The sequence below is a fragment of the Chenopodium album genome, chromosome 3 (genome assembly GCF_948465745.1).
Source record: "Chenopodium album chromosome 3, dcCheAlbu1.1, whole genome shotgun sequence".
Classification (NCBI taxonomy): domain Eukaryota; kingdom Viridiplantae; phylum Streptophyta; class Magnoliopsida; order Caryophyllales; family Amaranthaceae; genus Chenopodium; species Chenopodium album.
Window position 1 is genome coordinate 50,137,341 of NC_137836.1, and position 15,085 is coordinate 50,152,425.

The window sequence follows — 15,085 nt, forward strand, 5'->3', positions numbered from 1 at the left end:
GACATATCGAGGGACTTTAGACCAACGATGACATGATTGAGAGGAATTCACCCCCCTTTACTCTTTTTTAAACCGATCTCTTCTCATGATTTGACATCACCCAGAACACCTTTACTTGTAAAAGTGTTCTACAAAAGCTAAGGATCAATCTAGATTCATTAGCGAGTTAAGACTAGAAATAAATTTTTCTGGCCTTAATAGCTACTTGTTTCATACACTTAGCGAATTGAGGATCGTTTTTTTTACATCCTTAACATTTCTGAAATATTCCTTACTCTTTGAAAACTTCACATAATGAGTCTCGGAATTATTTCCTTGACTACTTTGATCCTCGTCTATTCAAGACTCAATTAAAGTGGGAGCTAACTATAGACATCTACTTTTGGCCTCTGGTCCTAACAGATAAATAAAACCATCTTGGAGTTGGATCGAAGTGAAGAATGCTTATGGATAATTGGTTAAATCACAAAACACAAAAGACTAGCCCAAACCAAGAAACAAAGCCAAATAAAGTCCAATTAACTAAATCCAATCATAATTAGGCTGAAGCCCGTGCTTAAAACCCAATAATGACGGATTTAGGAGCGCCTAGGTTAAATTAAGTGCTACCGTAGAAAATAATGCGCACATCTCAAGGAGTCGCACTGGGATAACGCGCGCAACTAATTCAGTTGCGGGTGACACTCAGCGCAACTGCTAGAGTTGCGCTCGTGAAAGATTCAGAATTTCAAAAAATTGGAAAATCGAATCTTGCCATAAAGCCGCGAGCAAGACAATTAGTTGCGCTGCCTTTAGCAGCGTAGCTCAATCACTTGCGCTGGGTTATCGCGCGCAACTCATCCTGTAGCGCGCGACACCTATTGTGGCAGAATGTTCAAAACCCTAAACCTACCTATCTATTCCCTATAAATAGAGGCTTAATCCGAGGCTTAAACAAACATAAATTAACCCAAAACTCTGGCAAAAAACTTGTGAACTTGTCCTACCTAACCCCTCTTGTCCTAAACAATCACCCCTTTGATATTTTGTTACTACGGTGGAGGTTCCCGAACAAGAAGGAGTCCATAACTGTTCTGAAAGGAGATCTAGCAAAGAGAAGTGGTAAATTACCGAGAACTTAGATAAATCATTTTTATTTTCTTGTTTAAAAGAACTTTAATTAATTAATTAATTAATTAGTGTTGCTTGATCACTTTAAAAGGTTTTTAATTAATCAATTCCACATAGTATTTGGCATTAAATAAGATTAGAATTGAATAATTAATTGTTGGTTAATCATCTAAGCCAAGGCGAATATTATTTATTTCTTGTCCTATTCACGAATTTGATTAAATAAAGAATAACGACTTTGCAATGTAATTCCTACGTGAATTAATGTGTGTAAATAAATCAACTAACTTAGTTTTAGGTATCGCGTTGCATATATTGTTTGGTGATGAAATTGTAAAAAGGGAAGAGCTACCAGAGGCCATACTATGGCTAGGATAGCGATTCTCCCTAAAGGGAACGTTAATTTAGTACCCTTGCTCCGGAACTCATTTCTGGTTATGTAGATCAATTTGGGCATGGGTAAACTTACGATTCGTGCTAATTATTCCATGAACTCCACATGGAAGAAAGGCATGAACGAGGTTTATGAGTTTTCCTAAAACTCATTGGCGACTTCTACTTGTTTCTTATAAAAAGCGTAATGATAAAATCAATTCTAATTCAAGGTCCCCCAAACAGTCAAGAATTCAAATCCTACTACACCTTAACAAGTATAAAGTCCTAGGCTTTTAAGTGGCCATGGGCATATAAGGAAGGACCCCCTTACGATGGGATCACCCTCCTTACAGCACCAACTTGTGGAGCTTCCAAAAGACATGGAGGCTCGGCCGAAGGCCATAGAAGAGGCACGTCTAAAGGAAGGTCATCATCTTTTGGATATTACAAGGGATCAGTTGGCACAACAAGATGTTGTACCCATTCAACACCTCGATAGAAAAGGGGTGCGGAGGGAATCAAAGTCCACCCTATAGCTGACGACTTTACACCCCAATGTACCTGGGTGGAGATGAATTTTATCCTTGGCAGCTAAAATTCAGCACCAGTACCCATCTGCCCCTAGTATGCCATAGAAAATCTCAATTTGCTCGGCAAAGCGATAGTCAGGATCGTTTTTCACCCACCAGCTATAGGTATGGGTTATCATCAGCCTGAAATTTATGAGGACATCCTCCTATTCCCTCGCTCTGAGAGGAAAATCCCAAGGTCCACGCGTCCATTTCCCATCTAGGCTCAAAGTACTAGCTTCTCTTGAGCCTCCGAGAGGCACTAATGACAAAGGCACAGTGGGAATCAGAACCGCAACAGCTTTGTTGGAAGAGGATTCTCCCCTAACCCATATAGGTGAATATTTTATTCCATAACTGTATATTTAACTCTTTTTTTCCATAAATATGACATTTCTCATAATAGGTCTTTCTTATTGCATTTGTAATTATGTTTAATATGTTATTGATTATATATTCAAGTATATGAAAAATATTTTACCTTAGGAGATATTTTTTATTTGATATATATACTTTAAATGAAATTTTAGAGAAATATATAAGGTATGAGATATTCTATAGAAAAAACATAGAAAAAAGCTTTTGGAAGGAAAATGATGGAACCAGGGAATGACACATGTCATTCATGGTGTCTGTTTTAGTATTATATTATTGATTATTTATTTTTTGTTTAATTTTTGTTAAGTGGGAGTAATTTTAGCATCATAAAAGTTATATTTGTAGGCTAAAGGCAAGTATGGTTTATGTCCCACATTATTACCATCCAAAATTGTTTAAAAGTCTATTTTTGTATTAAATATGAGATTTGTAGGAAGTAAAAAGCGATCATGTTATTTGTAAGCATAAAAATATTACATAATGATAGGAAGGTCATTACAAAAGATTTAGTTACATAATTCATAATCTACCTACAAACAATTACATACAAAAGAGTACCATATAATAGGACACAAAAGGATGTTAGCAAATCAATACATAGACTTATCTAAAGGATCTACCTTACCATTTTTCATTGTGAGAAAAAGGAAAAAGGGTAAGATAAATGCTAAGAAGATATAACTATTTTATAGCCTAGAACAAGATGATTGTTGTAGATGAGGTTTCCTAATGGTCAGCAGTGAGATCAACAAACACAATTTTCTTGAGTGATATTATATTCTCATCTCCATCAGGTTGTTCAATTTTGAAAATTTTGTCATGGAAGTGAGATTAGCCTTTCACCATGTGCATTGTCTTTTAAGTTTGAAAATAGCCAATTTCTTAAGTTGTAATGGCCTTGATCCTCGTTAAACATCTTCTCGAGGCTTGGTGCAAAACTAGCCTTTGTGACCAATTACCGAGTTTAAAAAGGGCCAACATGAGTCATTACATGACGCATGAACAACCTAAATGTAAGTTTATCCCTATACAATTGGTCCTCTTTAAACTCTTCGTCCGTCACTTTTCGTCTTGGCACTGAAGCTCGCGTCACTAAAGCTTTTGCCTAAAGAGCTCTTCCTATATATATATACATATATATATACATACATACATATATATATACATATATATATATATACATATATATATATATATATAATAGAAAAAATAGTATCCAAATTATTAGGCATGACAAACATTAATGAAATTATAAGCAACAAAAACATTAATGCATATGATTGTCATGAATAAATGATAGGTACTTTTAACCTTTAATGCCATTGTTATGGTTTCTTCCTCTAGCCATGGTATTAATGAAGTAACAATTTAAAAGTGTTTTTTAATTTGTGAGGGAGGATCAGAGTTAGTGTTAATATATAAACAAGATATGGTAATGGTTTATATAGTATCTAGGATACATAAATGTGATAGAATATTCCCGCGCAATAAATGAAGCTAATCATTGTAATGATTTGTTTTGCATATAATTTAATTATTGAACATATAATTGTTAAATATGGTATGAAGTACAGTATTTTAGTATGAAATACGAAAATTTTAGTATGATGATACAATTACCAAGGACTACAATTTTTCCCGCCAATTGGAGTGTAGAATGTTCGTGAAAAGTAAAAGTGATGTCAAGTGTTTTTAACTCCGTTAAGGCCATCCTAGTGTTAATACTGTTATAAAGGATGTAATCTTGCCTTCAATTTATGAACGTATCAAAGTATTTGTAGATAATTATTTGCACTAAAATCAAAATAAGTGAGTGAAAGAAAAGTACAACCGAGTGTACGGATCGTATCAAAACTGACACGATCCAAATTTTAAAAAACTATATGTTTGAACTTTAAAGAATCTGTTTTGATCGGAAAAATTGACAACCCAAACCCGATATGTAATAAAATACATGTACCTATTAATAAGATATTAAGTAAATACTTTTTCTAATGTATTAACATAACATAAATCAAATGTTAAATTGGGTTAACCCGGCAAGAATGCAGCCGAACAAGAAAAATCTTAGTTATAAATGAACCGATACTAAGTCAACCTTACATGAAGCAAACTGATTCAACATAATCGAACTTAAATAAAACTCAAATTTAATTCATTTGATCCGAAACTAACCTGGTCTAACTTGCTATTGTTAAACTATAACCCGATTTAGACTTAGGAAATCTTAACCCGGCCCGAAGTGAACCGATCGGACCCGAGACACTGTTAGTGTAATATTTAGATCTATTGGAACTTATTATACCTAATTCGAATTTATTGAAACGTACTAGATCTTATTTTACTTATTTAAACTTAGGGTCCAAACTGTTGACTTTATTCTAACTTATATAAGGTGTAATAAGTGTGTGTTCTATTTACTTGATTTTCGTTGATATGAATTTATTTGCACATGTTACACCTTATCAAAACTTATTTTAGTTGTAATTTGAACTTGAGTAACTCTTATCACAACTTATTAAATGTGAATTGAACTTATATGAATTTAGGGTGTGTTTTATTCACCTAAATTTAACTTTTTTTTAACTTATCTTAACTTACCTGAAATTATTTGAACTTATTAGACCTTATTCAAACTTATTTTAGTTGTAATTTGTACTTGGGTAACTCTTATATAAACTTATTAAACTTGTACCGACTAATGTGAACTTATTACACCTGAAATAAGTGAAAATAAGGTACACAGAACATACCTTTGACTGAACTTATCTAAACTTGTTACACCTGAAATACGAGAAATGAAGGTGAACAAAAAAAAATCTTAAGTCAAGTTCTGTTAAGTTTAGATAAGATAAGTTTATTAGTTTGGAAAAATAAGTTATGTTATGTTTAGATAAGATAACTTATTGGAACTTATTAAACCTTATTTATCTTTATTAAACCTTATTAAAGACCTTTTTGAACTTATGAGACGTTATTTAATCTATTGGAACTTATTGGATCTTATTTATGTTATCAGAATCTATTGGACTATATTGAAGTTATAACAATTTATTTACTAGGATAGCTGATATGTCCATTTTATATAGTGTTTTACCCCCGTCCCTTGGTCGTTATTAGTAGTATTTTTGGCTCTTTAGGGCCACTTTTATTACTAATTTGTGTGTTCTAGTGTTTTCGTAGTTTTAGTTGTATTTTACAGGAAGTTGCACTCTTGGAGCATTTTCCCGGGCTTTATGGATCAACTACGGAAGCTAGAAAGACACGACCACTTTTGGAGCCCAGGATCGGTGATAGCCGGTGATTAAGGGCTCAGTAATTGGGATCCCGAGGCATTTGGACCAAGTATTCGAGACCCGAGAGGAAATCCGGATTGGGCCGAGAAATCTAGCCCAATCGAAGTCCAAGCCTCAAGGAGAAGCAACCGCCCGATCGGGCTACCTCTAGCATGATCGGGCGCGGCAGGACTATTAGGCTGAGCGAGCTGAGGCGCGCCCAATCGTGCGAGCATCTAGCACGATCGGGCGATGCTGCTTGGGAAGAACGCGAAGAAAAAGGCGCGCCCGATCGGGCGCGCGTTTTTAGAAGAACTGATGATGTTTAGTTTTAATTCTTGTTTTAGAAAACGTTTAAATACGATTTTGTACGGAATTATTAGAACGGCTTCTTCTACCTTCTTTCTTAGACTTTCTCTCTCTACTTAGGATCTTTTCTCTCTCTTAACTATTCTCTCAACTCTTGTTCTTGATTATTTCCATTAATACAGATTAGTTTGGTAACGATTTCTCTTCTCTTAATCTTTTTTCCCTTCATCATGATTTATTCTATTACTTTGATTAGTTTAGATTTAATTATGTGTGAGTAGTTTTATTTCTAGGGTTTATGGGGATCCATAAATAATATGAAGGGGTAATTTATTGTTGTTGATTATCAATGCTAGATTAATTTCCTATTGATTGATTTAATGCTCTGTGACTAGATTTGCGCAGATCTTTTATGCATGAGTTTAACAATATTGATTCGAGATTCGACAGATGAGAATTGATGTTTAGGTCTAGTTTCAATAGGCAGGTTAATTTATAAATGGTTAAGTCGAGATTCGAAAGATGAGATTTAATACCGGTAAATTAATTGTGTGATTATAATACGTAGCGAAAGCCCTTTATAATCTGATTGATGTATGCATTGATGAATGATTATTATATTCTACCCTGGAATATTATTTATTGGTGAACCTATGCCTTATATCCTTTTATTCATTGTTTTCTCCTTATTCTTAATCTCCGTAGTTTAGTTTCACACCCAAACTTACATATTGGTTACTTTATAATTTAGATTACTTTATTTAATTAGGAATAGAAAGACTCGTTTTTCTGTGGATTCGACCCTACTTCCCTATCTACATTAGTTAGAGGATTTAGGAATTACTTTTGATTTGGGGATACGACTTTACCCTGTCAAAAATTGGCGCCGTTGCCGGGGAAACAGTTTTATTTTTATTTCTGATTGTTTTTGTAGTCTAGATTTTTTCCTTCTTTGTCTCAGAGAGCGTTAGTTCTCTGAGACAAATCTCATACTTGCTTCTAGTTTTTGTTTATGCCCAGGTGTTCCAGATCAGGTTACATCCCATTCGATCCTGAGATCGAACGTTCCTTCCATAGACAGAAAAATCTCTAGAAGCAAATCTTGGCGGATTCTAGTGATAATAACAATATTCACCGCGATCCTCCAACTGGTTCTAGCGATTCAGAGACATCATCAGACGCAGAATCAGAGATGACGGCTCCAAAGAAGCTTAGTGATTATTCACAACCAAAGCTTACGGATTTTCCACATCTCACCCCTACTCCAGCTCTTGATGGGGTTCAATTTGAAATCAAACCTCAATTTATAACGATGATAGAGAGGAAGCAATTTAGTGGAGCCAAGGGTGAGGACCCGAATCTTCACATTGCCGACTATTGTCAATATTGCAACATCATCAGGCAAGTCGGGGTCACTCAAGACCAAATCAGGGAGATTCTCTTTCCCTTCTCTTTAACTGGAAAAGCTAAATTGTGGTTTAATGGCTTAAATAGAACTACACTTGGTATAATTGACTGGGAAACTCTTGTTTTGAATTTCTATAACAAGTATTATCCTGCAGAGAGAACAGCAGTACTACGGAGTGCGATCCAGAATTTTGCCCAAGAAGCCGATGAATCTTTATATGAGACTTGGGAGAGGTTCAAGGACTTACAAAGATAATGCCCCCACCATAATTTAGCGCAATGGCAGTTAATCCAAGCCTTTTATAACGGCATTGGAAATTCCTCTAGAATAATTTTAGACTCTGCAGCTAGTGGGAGATTTATGAATCTTAATGTTGATGATGCAGGTCAGGTTATTGAAGATATGGCGATACACAATTCCCAATATGGGAATCCTAGAGGATTTGCTAACAAGGGGAAGCATAGTGTCGACTCTGTATCCTTTTTGCAAGCTCAACTAACCTCTATTTGCCAAAAATTAGATAATCTGGGCACTGCTAATGTAGATAATGTTTCTGCAATTAATAATAATTCTAATGAGGCCTTTTGTGAAAATTGTGGTATTGTAGGTCATTGGGAGCAAGATTGCAAGAGTTCCGTGGAGCAAGTTAATGCCTTCCAAGCCTATAGGCAGAATAACCCATACTCCAACACCTACAATCCTGGGTATCGAAATCATCCGTACCTTTCCTACCGGAGCACTAATGTTCAAAATCAACCACCACAAGAACCACAGGCGCCACAGCAGCAGAAATATTATCATCCCAATGCTAGCCAGAAGAATCAACCACAACAACCCTCCTCATCTTCTGACCCTTCTCTGGCGGAAATTAGAGCAATGTTGGCCAATATGCAAAAGCACATGGAGAGCAGAGATGCGACAATTGATCAAATTCTAGCGCATAATAAAATTGTAGATAATCAAATTGCGCAACTCTCCACTACTCTACAAGCCCGCCAACAGGGAGCTCTGCCGGCGCAGCCAACCCGACCTACGGATCAAGCATTTGCAATTACTCTAAGGAGTGGTTCAAACTATGAAGGGCCCTCTATGCCCAGAGTTGATGAACCTGTTTTATTAAATAATGCTAATCTTGATTCCGTTAAACCAAACAATGTAGTTGATAGCCCTGCAGGGCTAAAAGATAATACTAACATATCTAATTCTACATTGCAGGGTACAACTCCAGAGAAGGTGGCTACTCCAGACAAGAATAATAATGCTCCAAAGCCAATTATCAAACTTCCATTCCCCAATCGTCAATTGAAGACAAACTTGGATAAGCAGTTTGGTAAGTTCCTGGAGGTAGTAAAAGATTTGAAGGTAACAGTTCCCTTTACTGAATTGATCACACAAATCCCCTCGTATGCAAAATTTATGAAAGAAATATTGACGAGAAAAAGGTCTATTAGTGAGGTAGAGACGGTAGCATTCACTGCAGAATGCAGTGCCGTACTTCAAAATAAGTCTCCACCTAAGTTAAAAGATCCGGGTAGTTTTTCTATCCCTTGTCATATTGGCAATCTCTTGTTGATAATGCATTATGTGATTTGGGTGCTAGTGTTAGCGTCATGCCATTATCTGTGTGTTTTAAGTTGAATATGGGTAAATTAAAAGCTACCAATATAACTCTACAAATGGCCGACCGTTCTTTCAAATACCCCTTAGGTGTTTTAGAGGATGTCCCCGTTAGAGTAGGTAAATTTTATATACCTGTAGATTTTGTTGTTCTTGATATGGCTGAGGATATGCAAACCCCAATTATTTTGGGCAGACCATTCCTTAACACTGCAGGAGCAGTCATAGATGTAAGAAGTGGTAAGTTAACACTATCAGTAGGGGATGATAAAGTTGTTTTTAATCTGAATAATGTCCCTAAAATCTCCATGACTGAGGAGAAATGTTTCAGTGTTAATGTGGTTGAAAATTATTCTAACAAGCCCCAAGCTCTTGAAAAAGATCCCTTGGAGGCGGTATCTTGTGTTGCGTCCTTTTCAGATGAGATAGACAAATGGCAGAAGGAAGTCGATGCAATAGAAAGAGCACTCTACAATGTTGGTCTTGGTTTCGAGGATGAACAGGTGGAACCGATCGAACAAGTTCGTTGTGCGAATCGAGCCCACGGTAAGTGTTCCGCCGGAACGAGTTGCAGGTGTTGAACGCAATGACAATTTGAAGCAACCTTCGATCGAAGAAGGATTTTTAGTGCGTAGCATTGAAGATCCCCCAGTTCAAGTTAAGGAGGATCCCCTAGATAAGGTGATTTGGCGTCCCACAGGGTATGTCAGAAAGCCGCATCGCAACCTAAACACCGCTAGACCGGGTGAGAAACCACCCGATCAAGCGTTAGGCCAAGGGTCCTAGATATTGTATTTTGTAAGAAGGTCGTGCGGGACCTAGATAAACCAGCGCTTTGCGGGAGGCAACCCGTATTTCTTGCTTTCTAGACTAGTTTTCCTTTTTATTTATTTTTTAATTTTATTTTAGAGAGGCGAGGAGAGTGAAATTTTACCGTTTATAAGTGTTTTTGAACAGGTATAGGTTTAAGAGGTCGAAAGACTTAGAAAAATTTGAAGACGAAGAAAAGCTACGGAAATCTGACCGGGCACGGGCCCGATCAGGCGGAGCTCGCCCGATCAGGCGCGCAAGCAAGGCAAATTCCAGCCTTAATTCCTCCCGATCGGGCGTGGCTGCCCGATCGCGCGCGCAAGGAGAGCTGGATAGTCGAGCAAACTTTGCCCGATCGGGCGCGTAAAGAGAGTCAGAAACGCGAGGAAATTTCGCCCGATCGGGCGAGGTTGCCCGATCGGGCGAGGTTGCCCGATCGGGCGCAAATCGAGTGGAGGAAAAGATATGTCGGGCGAGCCATAGGGCGAATTTTTCGTTCGTGTTCGCGCCCGATCGGGCGGAGCTCGCCCGATAGGGCGCGCAACTTCAATTCTGGAAATTCAAATATTCCGCCCGATCGGGCGCGCCTATTTTTGGTCGTCCCCTTATATTTTTCTTCTTCTTTCTTTCCTCACTTTCTTCTTATTTCATCTTCTTCTCCATTACTTTCTCTCTCTAAAACCTCCATTTTTACACCTTCAAACTCACTTCTTTTTCAAGATCTCCTCAAATTCATCCATCAAAACCTCAAAATTTTTACATATTATTAATCCTCACATCTTCCCCCACATTTCCCACCTATTTTCTCCCACTTTCTCTCATACTTCCTTCAAACCCCTAGAGAAAGAAAGCTCCAAAAATCAAATTTTTCCTCATATAATGACCTCAAAACGTTTAAGGACACAAAGGGGTGAGAGTTCGAGGGCACCATAACCAACAGTCAACCCGGATCTTCAAATTCCGGGATGGGAGGAGGTTGTCATTACCTCGGAGGAGCAACGGGCTAGGATGCTAAACCTTATTGATCGTCAGGTAATCTCTACCCGTTTTATTCATCACCCCACACTAGTTAGGTTAGGCTTAGATAAATATTTGGAAAAATTGTTCAAAGGTATAGGCATGAGTGGTTTCTTTCAAATGTGCCATGATACGTATGATTACTTAACATTAGAATTTATTTCAAGTTTTAATGTTATTAAAATGAATGCACTAATTACTCATGTACAATTCCGATTATTAAACAACGATGTGAGACTAACTCTTAAAGAATTTGGAAAGTTGTTTGATTTGAAATCGGATAAACCGATTGAACCCTCTCAAGACCACACCGCCGTGGTCTATAAGAGGCTAACAGGGGAGGATTTAGTTAACCTCCAGCATGCCAAAAGGACGTGGATTCAACATCCCGTCCCAAAACTTTGGCAATGATTTGTCGGCCTCACTATTTTTGGGAGGCATGAACCGGCAAATGTTAGGAGAGATGAATTGGAACTTTTGGCATCCTATGTAATTCCTACCGCCGAAAAATTGAACATACCCCATAGGATAGCCAATCACTTCCAAAGGGCGGCCAATGCTCCCGAGGCTAGTAGGTCTAGGGCACCTATTTATTTTGGGGGGTTAGTGACCCACATTGCTAGGAAACACCTAGGTTGGAACCCGGATGGGCATAGGAAAGTTGTAGGGTCAAACCTCATGGACCTACCCTATTTAAGGAGTTTGAACTGGGTGCAACCCGTGGGGAGTGATACTTGGTGGATAGTCCACCGACAATCGGGTAGGAGGGACCAAGCCTTTACCTTACCCAACCCCGCCTTGACCAAATTCGAGAAGAGGAAGCCTTCTTATACTTTCGAGATTAATGGTCAAGGTGAGGTTCAACCACCTCACCCTTCACCACAACCCCACCAATCCCCCTTAGACCATTCCCCCACTCACCATTCACCACACTACCAACCACCTCCACCCTTCACCTATGGCATGCCCACTTCCTCGGTCGACTACAAAGTCGACCCCAATGCCCCTTATGAGTTTTCGGCTTTTAGGAGCCAATTAGACCGCATCAAGACGGGGCAAGGGAGAGTTGAGGGTATGATGCAAAACCTAGATTCTAGGTTAAGCTCCTTAGATGGGTGGGTTGGTTACATAGAGAGGAACCTCGGGAGGGGCCTATACCCCATGTATGATGATTACGCCCGTCGGGGGGCTATTCCTCCCGATTCACTTACTCCCGATTGGTTCCAATACCCCCAAGGAGGGTATTCTCACCCCGGTGCATATGGTACTTATGTGGACTACTCTTCAGTCCACGGATATGGGGGTGATGCTCCTTTTGGGGGTATGGGTGGGAATGTGGACCCTAACTACTTTGCAGGTGATTCGGGTTATGGTGGTGCTGGACCAAGCCAGGGTGGTGCCGGTTTGAGTCATGGAGGAGGATATGAGAGGATGGATGATGATGAGGACTAGCTATGCTGGGCTAGTTTCCGAGCCAATGAGGACATTGTCTGATTCTAGCTTGGGGGAGATTTTGGTTTGGTATATTTCTTTTTCTCTTTTCTTTTATTTTAGGTTAGATTTCTTGCTTTCTAGGTTAGTTTTATTGCTTTCTTATATATGAAAAATACAAAAAAAATTGAAAAATAAAAAAATCCAAAAATACATTCCAATGAATTGTAAATTATGCTTCCCTGTGCCCCTTACTTGAGAAAATTGTTTTGATTCTTGGTATTTGATGATAGGCATTGTGGATTAGTTGATCATGATTTGATGTTTGATGGCCTTGAAACCTTTACATGCGTCAATTTTGTCCAACTACTTGTGAATATAGTGCTTGACTAGTTGATTTGGTAAGGAATGTGTGATAATTCCATAATTCCTGGTATGTAAATGAATTTGAGTATTGGTTTGCAACTATTAGTAATATTTATATGATTCATTATTATGCACATTGAGGAGGACGAAGACATTTGTTCTTTTAGGTAGCCTCCAGATGATTGTAGATACATTTGTTCCCTTCTTGCTACCCGTGTTGTTGCCTTGACCTTTTTGTTGTTTATTAGCCACATTACAAGCCTATTTTGCCCCATTGGTTACTAGTCCCAAGCTTGGCTTGGGGGAGCTATTAGTGAGTGAGGTGAGGGAGTTTGTAGTGTGCTTATTATTTGCACAATTTGGGTGGGATTTGAGAAGTTGTTTTGTTGTTGTTCATGCTTATTTTTGACGAGCTTGAGAGTTATATTTTCTTGAAAAAATAAAGCATGATATAATGAAAAAAAAGAGAAGTTCAAGAAAAAAAAAACTAATGTGAAAAAATAAGTGAACTTCAAAAGAAAAAAAATGTTCAAATGTTCTAGTTGGGGGGTGATCAAAGGAAAATAATTTTGAGCCTCAATGAAAAAAATTAAAGTTTGGAAAATAAAGTTTGTTTATTCACTCTATTTCTTCATTATTATATCTTATGAGTGAAATTGTAAGAGTTGGGATTATCTATTATGATTGGAGTATATTTGGTTGATGTTAGAGTTGGTTATGTTGGAGATGTATGATCATTATTTATTTTGATCATGGGTTTTATTAGGATATGGCTCCTTTAAGCATAGCTTTTCTCTCACTTATTCCCAAATTTATCCTACCCTTTACCCTAGCCTTACGTTACAAGCTTTAAAGACCTTCCGACCTTTGGGCATAGAATTGTATGAATGTGAAAGTGTTGTTTATCAATGCAAGTTATGAGTTGGCATATTTCGAGTCGACTAGTAGGATTGAGCGTTCATTGTTTTATACACACGAGAGTGTGAGTTTGGAGGGCATTGTTCACATAAAGGGGTTGGATGGAGAGCGATCGAGTACATCTTTTACTCGCCACAAAAATGAGAGTTGAGTGTGTGAGCACTAGTCTTGAATTCTATATGCTCTTGTGGTTTGCTCTATTTGACAATTGTTAGGGAAAAAAGGCAATTGGATGGACTTGATTGGTTGACTCTGAAGCATGTTTATTTGATTTACCCTGAATCGTTTGTGCTTGATTTTTATGGATTGGGGTGAAGCATATTTATTGATTCATTGATGAGATCTTTTCTTAGGGACAAGCAAAGGTTTGGTTTGGGGGAGTTTGATATGTCCATTTTATATAGTGTTTTACCCCCGTCCCTTGGTCGTTATTAGTAGTGTTTTTGGCTCTTTAGGGCCACTTTTATTACTTGGATAACCTAGCCCAATCCAGACGCTATGGATTGACACAATATGTTGCCACCATAACCTGTTACCAGCATCGATATTCATTTTATCACGTACTTGCCATTGTGTTACCAGATACATAAATATCTATTATGCTTTACCTTTCTTGAAATCTCTAGGCCGGATCTGGCCTGCAGTCCACACACAATCTCTGTAGTTGTTTTTTAATTATGACCGTTCTTATTCAAGATAGTCTCGACCTACGCAAATGATCTCTTTAGTTTTTGGTTTTTTTTTTCTGGGGCATTGGCCCTTGTGATCACCGTAAAAATAAAACAAAAAAAAAACTATGATTGCACTATTACATAAACAATCAAAAATAATAATATTTTAACAAGTAAAAACAATCATAATCATAGTTAATATGTTATATGTATATTATTTCAATTAAAATTTTTATAGAACTTTAATTAGAATAAACAATCAAAATAAAAAAAATATTGCCAATTCGAATGACCCGGCATCACCCTAAAACATTAACCACTCAATATATTTTTTTTGAAATAATATGTTACCCCAATTCCCTTCAACACCCAAATATTTTCCTTTTACTACAAATGAGGACACACTAATGCATAATCACTGTCAAACTTTGATATGATTTCAGTATAAGAATAAAAAATATCAAACTTGGATACAATACCTTGTTACATCGTTAGTCTTTTAATTATAACAAACATTAAATACACTTGTATTTCAAACTCATTTACTATACACAAACTTAGCAAATACTAGATTTATGGAACGTTACTGAGATAATCTATTCAGATCAAAATAATATAACTATATAGTTGCAATTGGAACAAACCTTAGTGGTTGAATCTTCACCACCCGTGGTTTCAATCTGTAACGTTCCTTGCTCTGTTCCACCCTCTGTAATCCCAGTATTGACATTTTCCGCACCTGCTCCATCATTGTTTCCAATTGCAGTATTTGATACCAACTGGGGGTCTACTAGAGTATTTGCAAAACTGAATTTCTCCATGTTAGAAAGT

General features: G+C 37.4%; 1 non-coding gene across 1 annotated transcript; it reads right to left on the reverse strand.

The window, feature by feature from the left end:
- Positions 1–7,589: 7,589 nt before the first annotated feature.
- On the reverse strand, positions 7,590–7,696 carry LOC145625862 (small nucleolar RNA R71). Its single transcript, XR_014110761.1, has one exon. It is a non-coding gene; the product is annotated as a small nucleolar RNA R71 (small nucleolar RNA).
- Positions 7,697–15,085: the final 7,389 nt, after the last annotated feature.